The 10,217-nt window shown below is 27.1% G+C and overlaps 1 pseudogene across 1 annotated transcript; it reads right to left on the reverse strand.

Moving 5' to 3' along the window:
* LOC114323701 (putative galacturonosyltransferase 10) lies at positions 1-3,388 on the reverse strand (annotated as a pseudogene). The gene is made up of 2 exons (XR_014338800.1): positions 2,994-3,388; positions 1-1,689 (listed from the first exon to the last, which is right to left on the reverse strand). The product of XR_014338800.1 is annotated as a putative galacturonosyltransferase 10 (transcript).
* Between the last annotated feature and the right edge of the window lie 6,829 nt (positions 3,389-10,217).

Below are 10,217 nucleotides of genomic sequence, written 5' to 3' on the forward strand. Positions count from 1 at the left end.
TAGATAAATAGAATCTATATATTTACAAGAGGGAAAATACAGAAATTAAAGATATTGCAGATAGCAATCATCAAGTTAAAAATATGATCAATTAATTTTCATTACAATTGAAGTATGCAACTGATAGAACACAAGTATACCGATCTCCTGACCATAACCTTGCTTGATACACCTCCAAAAAATCTTACAGAAAATTCCCAAGTACAGCATTCAGTATAATAGTACCTTATCACATGGTCAATGAATGTTGCATTGTTGCAACATAGGATGAAAATATTCAACATATTTATTCCATAGCGGTTTGTATTTCTCCATCCCAATCTTCAACCATGGTTTTGAGTTTCCATTAAAATGCAGCACAGACCCCTTCTGAATTAGTTGTGGGTCAACAGTTGTGTACCCTAATCCCAAAACATGCCAGCTAGGATCCAAAGGCTCTGTCAACCCATAGAAAGTCAAAAGTCCAGGGGGCAATGTTCCCAGCTTCCACAATGTTCTGTCAATATTTTTTTCCTGCCAGTAGTGGTAGATTCCAGTTACATTCCTATGCCTCCACTGAATCAAATCAAAGATATTATTCCAAATGCCCAACCACAAGCATCTGGATCAAAATGTGTGCGTATTAGTGGGTGAGAGTAATTCAAGTACTTATGGAATCGGTGAAATGTCTCCATACAAGTCTCAACGGCTCCATTTACATTTCCATTCAATTCAAGAGAGAAAAGTGGTGAAAGATCCTTCTGAACCACAACATCATCATCAAGAAATACTACTTTCTCAAGTGCAGGGAAAACTTCAGGAATGTAGAACCTGAGGTGCTTAAGCATGGAGAGGTATTTAGGGTTGCGATACTTGATTGGGGTCTGGCTTTCGTCATTGTTTCCAGAGAAGTAGTAGTTTTGAGTGTCTGAGTCCTGGAGCTGCTTAAGGACGGGAACATAAGAAGCTTTGAGCCAGCTGAAGTCTTCGAACTTCTGAACTTAAATTGTCACTCCACGAAATCTATTCATGGAAAGCCAGGCATCCATTGCGGCATAATTAACTTCATCGGTCACAATGTGGAAGACAATCAAATCAGGATTGTTGGAGTTTGAAGCAGTTGAGTTGACCACAACTGAAGTAGCAATGATGTTGTCAGAAAAGACACAGAAATGATAAGAGGCTGTTGTCTTTAAGTTTGTCTGCAACCTGGCTTCCTCCTTTGAGTTCAGTTTTGGAAGTTCAGTTCCTAAACCATTCAATGGTCAACCTGACACCAAGGCAGTAGAAGCTTTTTGGGACTTCCTCAGCAGCTATTTGCCCATACTTTGAGCTCCTATCAGTTAGCGAGCTGGCTTGTTCTTCAAGCAATTGGATTCTAGCTTTCAATCTCATGATCATGGTTGCACTATCATAATGGAGTTGCTGGGCTTCATATAGCAAAAGACCAATATCACGAATTGCTATCTTCGAATTTTCTGCTGTCAATGGTGTTTCCTTAGTTGCTGCATTTGAAAGAAGAAGTTGTATGTTACGGATTTTGGAACTTAGTTCCCATGCAAACTGAGGGTTGTTGCTTTCTTTTGCAATCACAACAAGAGCTTTTGCAAGAGTAAGTTGGTCATTTAGTTGCCTCGTGATTGAGTGTGGGCTCAAAATTTCTTCAGTAACGTTAAGGCCTTCAATAAAATTGCTGCACCTGTAAAATCTCTACAGAATAATAAACTTTTATTTTAGTTATGCATTAATGATGAAAAATACAAGAAGAAATGAGAAAGACAACCTAGCAAGTTGCAACATCGACAGTTTGAAACAGTTTATGAACAGAAATTTTGGTCTCATCTCATTAAATTCTGTCTCAAAGTAATGGAAACCGCTATGAAGGGAAAGCCATCAACATAGACTGTCCTGTACTCTAGTGGGATATACAAGAAAACAAGTCAATATAGAATCAGAATGAAAATGATGTCTAATCAGTATAGTTTGTAATCAATTTAGAGGTGGAGCATCCACTTCTAGCTAATACCTAATGTTCGAGTCACCGGCTGTTATATGGCAACAATGTTTCTCTGAGCAGGCAGGCACGTGAGGCGGTTATCCTCATGTGCAGATTGGAGAGCAAGGGAGGAACTTTATAAAAGGTATATATCTTCTTTAGAGGACACACGGAAACTCTCTAAACCCTAGTTCTTTCCATTCCTTTGCTCTTATTATCTCTTTTTGGATTTCCAACTTTAGCATCAGAGGGGCTTCTCTAGTCAAACCCCTATCAGGCAACGCTTACGGTGTTCTCCGCCTTGCAAGTCACGGTTCCTAAATCACTCTAATAATTCCGATCCTGTTAGTGTGAAATTCACCCCGCACATATATATATATATATATACACACTAGAGGTGAGTGCAAATGTGATGCGTTTGTAATTTTACATCTAAACTTTTGGACAATTTGAAATGGAGGAAGATATGTTACATATGAAAACTGTTTAGCAGTTATTTTATGAGCATTATTGTAAAAGAAAATAGCGTTACAAAGCTTCAGTCAAACCATCTTCTAAGTTGTACGCTTTATATAATAGTATATATATATATATAAAATTAAAGCTTGATTACAGCTAATACAAAAGGGCCTTGCCCTGTTCTGGTCCCACCAACAGGGAATGATCCCTGGGATTGGAAGCCAGGGATGACCTACAAATCCACTCCCATACCATACTTTGTATAAACTAAGAACATTCAAATATTCAACCCTTTTTTTTTTTTTTTAAATGATTAAACTTTGAGCTTTTAAAACTGAATAAGAAGCTTCGACTTAGGAAGCTAAACCAATTATACAAACTGTCTAGGTTATGAATTAAAACCATGCTACTACACAATGAGTTGAAAACAAAGTCGTCATAATTTGCTACAAGACATTCCAGAGTCAAAACATACATACACACACCCAATTGAGCAGTGATTTGAAGAAGATAGAGTGAAATCAAAAGCATTCTATGAATGAACTGGTACATTACATACATATTGATTCATTAATGATGTCGGTGTTGATGTTTTGCCTCGTCCAAAAAGAGCCAACAACAGCAAAAACAAGACACCGCATATTGTGAACCAGAGCACCTTCGTATATCTTCTCTTCCCTGGCCTTCGAGAATCAACAGCTCTTCGCCTCATCGGAAATGAATCAAATACTTATGCATATATACATATCTATATATATATATATAGAGAGAGAGAGAGAGAGAGAGAGAGAGAGAGTTGTGTGGAATTGTGAGGGAATGAAGATGAGGAATTAGGGTTCTTGTGAAGTGTGATTGTGCAGAGTAATTGAAGGGATGAGAGAATGAAAGTAGCAGAGAGCGAGAGAGAGAGAGCTGAGATCGGTTGTCTGTTGTCACAGGACAAAACGAAGGATTTTGAAAGTAATTAAAATGCGATGTGTGTAATTATTTGAGTCACTCTCTCCAACTGTCGGCGAGTTTTATAAATAAATAAAAAATAATCAAAGTCAAAAATTTGAAACTGCCGTGAGCGTGGATCGAACACGCAACAAAGCCTCCGAAAATTGATATTTGAGTTTTAAAATTTTTGGGGTAATTATAATAATAAAAAAAAAACCCAAAAGTCTTGTAATAAAATTTTAATTTTAATTTTATTAATTTAAATTTTAATCTTTTAATTTGTTTTCAATTTAAATTATTTATTTATTTTTGTTATGTAAAACTTTTAATTTAAACTATTTACCTAATTTCGTTAAGTAAAATCGATGAAAAATTAGTATTTCAATTATTAAACTCAATATAAATATACATAAAATGCCTAAAATAACTTTTTTCATGAGTTTTATGGCTAAAATATCTATTTTTTCATTAATATTACTTAACAAAAATAAGAAAATGATTTAAATTGAAAATAAATCTAAATTATAATATTTAAATTGATAAAATTAAAAATTCATATTTTAGTTTGTTATATGACTCAAACCCTGAGATTTTATCTTGTAATTTGCCAATTTTTTTTTTTTTTTGATGTTATTTGATCATTAATTAATAGTCATTGAATGGTGAGTGGGAAACTAAATTTAACAATATAATATATTTAGATATTAATTTTGTAAGAAATTTGCAAAAATAAATAAATAAATAAATAGGGGAGAATTTTTTTTAAGGTCTATGATATTAAAATTTTATAAGATAAATGACATACAATTTTTTCATAGTAATTAAAGTCCTTCAATATTTTCATAGAGAAAATTTGACTTAAAGAAATTTTGCCCGACTCAGAAAAATTTCTTCCCGACTTAGAGAAATTTTAATTTTTACACAGAAATTTTGAAATTTTTTTGTAATCATACTAGAGAAATTTCTCTGAGTCGGGGGCCGAAATTTCTCTGAGTCGAGCAAAATTTCTCTAAGTCGAATTTTTTCTGTGAAAATGTTGAGGGACTTTAGCTAATAAAAAAATATATCTTGGACCTCTCCTACTACACAAAGTTGAAGAGTGATGTTTCACTAATCTTCTCATAAATATGGGATTGTTTGGGATGTCCTAAATAAGTGCACTTTTTGTCTTTTTGGACTAAAAAATTGAGAAAAAAAATATGGATGTTTAGGTGTACTTTTTGACATTTTATGAAAAAATGTGTATTAAAAAACTATATAAATTAATGTGTAGGAAAAAATTAGGATTGAGAGTTGTACAGCCGTAATTTTTGACTTCCGGTGAATAGTGATAACTTTTTAACTTTTTGAGTAACTTTTTGACTTTTTAATTTTTTTTCAACTTGCCAAACTTGGCCTAAATTTATAAAAAAAAAAAAATAGCTTATATTTTGTTTTTGTTGTTGTTGTCGAATTTTTAATTTTATTAATTTAAATTTAAATTTTTTAATTTGTTTTCAATTTAAATCATTTATTTATTTTTGTTATGTAAAACTTTTAATTTAAACTATTTACCTAATTTCGTTAAGTAAAATCGACGAAAAATTAGTATTTTAATCATTAAATTCAATATAAATATACATAAAATGTCTAAAATAACTTTTTTCGTGAGTTTTATGGCTAAAATATCTATTTTTTCATCAATATTACTTAACAAAAATAAGTAAATGATTTAAATTAAAAAAATCTAAATTATAATATTTAAATTGATAAAATTAAAAATTCATATTTTATTTTGTTATATGACTCAAACCTGAGATTTTATCTTGCAATTTGCCATTTTTTTTTTTGTTGATGTTATTTGATCATTAATTAACATTCATTGAATGGTGAGTGGGAAACTTATTTAACAATATAATATATTTAGATATAAATTTTGTAAGAAATTTGCAAAAATAAATAAATAAATAAATAGAGGAGAATTTTTTTTAAGGTCTATGATATTAAAATTTTATAAGATAAATGACATATAATTTTTTCATAGTAATTAAAGTCATTCAACATTTTCATAGAGAAAATTTGACTTAGAGAAATTTTGCCAGACTCAAAAAAATTTCATCCCGACTTAGAGAAATTTTAATTTTTACACAGAAATTTTGAAATTTTTTTGTAATCATACTAGAGAAATTTCTCTGAGCCAGGCCGAAATTTCTCTGAGTCGACCAAAATTTCTCTAAGTTGAATTTTTTCTGTGTAAATGTTGAGTGACTTTAGCTAATAAAAAAATATATCTTGGACCTCTCCTACTACACAAAATTGAAGAGGGATGTTTCACTAATTTTCTCATAAATAATGGATTGTTTGGGGTGTCCTAAATAAGTGCACTTTTTGTCTTTTTGGACTAAAAAATTGAGAAAAAAAATATGGATGTTTGGGTGTACTTTTTGATATTTTATGGAAAAATGTGTATTAAAAAATTGTATAAATTAGTGTGTAGGGAAAAATTAGGATTGAGAGTTGTACAGCAGTAATTTTTGACTTTCGGAAAATAGTGATAACTTTTTAACTTTTTGAGTAACTTTTTGACTTTTTAACTTTTTTTCAACTTGTCAAACTTGACCTAAATTTATAAAAAAATATAGGTTATATTTTGTTTTTCTTGTTGTTGTCGAATTTTTAATTTTATTAATTTAAATTTAAATTTTTTAATTTGTTTTCAATTTAAATCATTTATTTATTTTTGTTATGTAAAACTTTTAATTTAAACTATTTACCTAATTTTGTTAAGTAAAATCGACGAAAAATTAGTATTTTAATCATTAAACTCAATATAAATATACATAAAATGTCTAAAACAACTTTTTTCGTGAGTTTTATGGCTAAAATATCTATTTTTTCATCAATATCACTTAACAAAAATAAGTAATTGATTTAAATTGAAAAAAAATCTAAATTATAATATTTAAATTTCTAAAATTAAAAATTCATATTTTATTTTGTTATATGACTCAAACCCTGAGATTTTATCTTGTAATTTGCCAATTTTATTTTTTTTTTGATGTTATTTGATCATTAATTAACATTCATTGAATGGTGAGTGGGAAACTTATTTAACAATATAATATATTTAGATATTAGTTTTGTAAGAAATTTGCAAAAATAAATAAATAAATAAATAGAGGAGAATTTTTTTTAAGGTCTATGATATTAAAATTTTATAAAATAAATGACATACAATTTTTTCATAGTAATTAAAGTTCTTCAACATTTTTATAGAGAAAATTTGACTTAGAGAAATTTTGCCCGACTCAGAAAAACTTCATCCTGACTTAGAGAAATTTTAATTTTTACACAGAAATTTTGAAATTTTTTTGTAATCATACTAGAGAAATTTCTCTGAGTCGGGGCCGAAATTTCTCCGAGTCGAGCAAAATTTCTCTAAGTCGAATTTTTTCTGTGAAACTGTTGAGGGACTTTAGCTAATAAAAAAATATATCTTGGACCTCTCCTACTACACAAAGTTGAAGAGGGATGTTTCGCTAATTTTCTGTTAAATAAGGGATTGTTTGGGTGTCCTAAATAAGTGCACTTTTCGTCTTTTTGGACTAAAAAATTGAGAAAAAAAAAAGGATGTTTGGGTGTACTTTTTGACATTTTATGGAAAAATGTGTATTAAAAAACTATATAAATTAGTGTGTAGGAAAAAATTAGGATTGAGAGTTGTATAGCCGTAATTTTTGATTTTCGGTGAATAGTGATAACTTTTTAACTTTTTGACTTTTTAATTTTTTTTCAACTTGCCAAACTTGACCTAAATTTATAAAAAAAAATAGCTTATATTTTGTTTTTGTTGTTGTTGTCGAATTTTTAATTTTATTAATTTAAATTTAAATTTTTTAATTTGTTTTCAATTTAAATCATTTATTTATTTTTGTTATGTAAAACTTTTAATTTAAACTATTTACCTAATTTCGTTAACTAAAATCGACGAAAAATTAGTATTTTAATCATTAAATTCAATACAAATATACATAAAATGTCTAAAATACCTTTTTTCGTGAGTTTTATGGCTAAAATATCTATTTTTTTATTAATATTACTTAATAAAAATAAGTAAATGATATAAATTGAAAACAAATCTAAATTATAATATTTAAATTGCTAAAATTAAAATTTCATATTTTATTTTGTTATATGACTCAAACCCTGAGATTTTATCTTGTAATTTGCCATTTTTTTTTTTTGTTGTTGATGTTATTTGATCATTAATTAACATTCATAGAATGGTGAGTGGGAAACTTATTTAACAATATAATATATTTAGATATTAATTTTTTATGAAATTTGCAAAAATAAATAAATAAATAAATAGAGGAGAATTTTTTTTAAGGTCTATGATATTAAAATTTTATAAGATAAATGACATACAGTTTTTTCATAGTAATTAAAGTCCTTCAACATTTTCATAGAGAAAATTTGACTTAGAGAAATTTTGTCCGACTCAGAAAAATTTCATCCCAACTTAGAGATATTTTAATTTTTACACAGAAATTTTAAAATTTTTTTGTAATCATATTAGAGAAATTTCTCTGAATCGAGGCCGAAATTTCTCTGAGTCGAGCAAAATTTCTCTAAGTTGAATTTTTTCTGTGAAAATGTTGAGGGACTTTAGCTAATAAAAAAATATATCTTGGACCTCTCCTACTACATAAAGTTGAAGAGGGATGTTTCACTAATTTTTTGATAAATAAGGGATTGTTTGGGTGTCCTAAATAAGTGCACTTTTCGTCTTTTTGGACTAAAAAATTGAGGAAAAAAAAAGAGGATGTTTGGGTGTATTTTTTGACATTTTATAAAAAAATATGTATTAAAAAATTGTATAAATTAGTGTGTAGGGAAAAATTAGGATTGAGAGTTGTGCAACCATAATTTTTGACTTTCGGTGAATAGTGATAATTTTTTAACTTTTTGAGTTACTTTTTGACTTTTTAACTTTTTTTCAACTTGTCAAACTTGACCTAAATTTATAAAAAAATATAGCTTATATTTTGTTTTTGTTGTTGTTGTCGAATTTTTAATTTTATTAATTTTAATTTTAATCTTTTAATTTGTTTTCAATTTAATTTAAGCCTATATTTTGTTTTCAAAATATAGCCTATATTTTGTTTTTAATTTTAAATCATTTATTTATTTTTGTTATGTAAAAATTTTAATCTAAACTATTTACCTAATTTCATTAAGTAAAATCGACAAAAAATTAGTATTTTAATCATTAAACTCAATATAAATATACATAAAATGTCTAAAATAACTTTTTTCGTGAGTTTTATGGCTAAAATATCTATTTTTTCATTAATATAACTTTATAAAAATAAGTAAATGATTTAAATTGAAAATAAATCTAAATTATAATATTTAAATTGATAAAATTAAAAATTCATATTTTATTTTGTTATATGACTCAAACCCTGAGATTTTATCTTGTAATTTGCCATTTTTTTTTGTTGTTGATGTTATTTGATCATTAATTAACATTCATTGAATGGTGAGTTGGAAACTTATTTAACAATATAATATATTTAGATATTAATTTTGTAAGAAATTTGCAAAAACAAATAAAGAAATAAATAGAGGAGAATTTTTTTTAAGGTCTATGATATTAAAATTTTATAAGATAAATGACATACAATTTTTTCATAGTAATTAAAGTCCTTCAACATTTTCATAGAGAAAATTTGACTTAGAGAAATTTTGTCCGACTCAAAAAAATTTCATTCCGACTTAGAGAAATTTTAATTTTTACACAGAAATTTTGAAATTTTTTTGTAATCATACTAGAGAAATTTTTCTGAGTCGGAGCCAAAATTTCTCTGAGTCGAGCAAAATTTCTCTAAGTTGAATTTTTTCTGTGAAAATATTGAGGGACTTTAGCTAAATAAAAAATATATCTTAGACCTCTCCTACTACACAAAGTTGAAGAGGGATGTTTCACTAATTTTCTCATAAATAATGGATTGTTTGGGGTGTCTTAAATAAGTGCACTTTTTGTCTTGTTGTCTTTTTGCACTAAAAAATTGAGGAAAAAAATATGGATGTTTGGGTGTACTTTTTGACATTTTATAAAAAAATGTGTATTAAAAAACTGTATAAATTAGTGTGTAGGGAAAAATTAGGATTGAGAATTGTGCAGCCGTAATTTTTGACTTTTGGTGAATAGTGATAACTTTTTAACTTTTTGAGTAACTTTTTGACTTTTTAACTTTTTTTCAAATTGCCAAACTTGACCTAAATTTATAAAAAAATATAGCTAATATTTTGTTTTTGTTGTTGTTGTTGTTGTCGAATTTTTAATTTTATTAATTTAAATTTTAAATTTTAAATTTTAAACTTTTAATTTGTTTTCAATTTAAATCATTTATTTATTTTTGTTATGTAAAACTTTTAATTTAAACTACTTACCTAATTTCGTTAAGTAAAATCGACGAAAAATTAATATTTTAATTATTAAACTCAATATAAATATACATAAAATGTCTAAAATAACTTTTTTCGTGAGTTTTATGGCTAAAATATCTATTTTTTCATCAATATTACTTAACAAAAATAAGTAAATGATTTAAATTGAAAAAAATCTAAATTATAATATTTAAATTGATAAAATTAAAAATTCATATTTTATTTTGTTGTATGACTCAAACCCTGAGATTTTATCTTGTAATTTGCCATTTTTTTTTTGTTTGTTGATGTTATTTGATCATTAATTAACATTCATTGAATGTTGAGTGGGAAACTTATTTAACAATATAATATATTTAGATATTAATTTTGTAAGAAATTTGCAAAAATAAATAAATAAATAAATAGA

The sequence above is a fragment of the Camellia sinensis genome, chromosome 8 (genome assembly GCF_055761805.1).
Source record: "Camellia sinensis isolate YWXY chromosome 8, ASM5576180v1, whole genome shotgun sequence".
In the NCBI taxonomy this organism is placed as follows: Eukaryota; Viridiplantae; Streptophyta; class Magnoliopsida; order Ericales; family Theaceae; genus Camellia; species Camellia sinensis.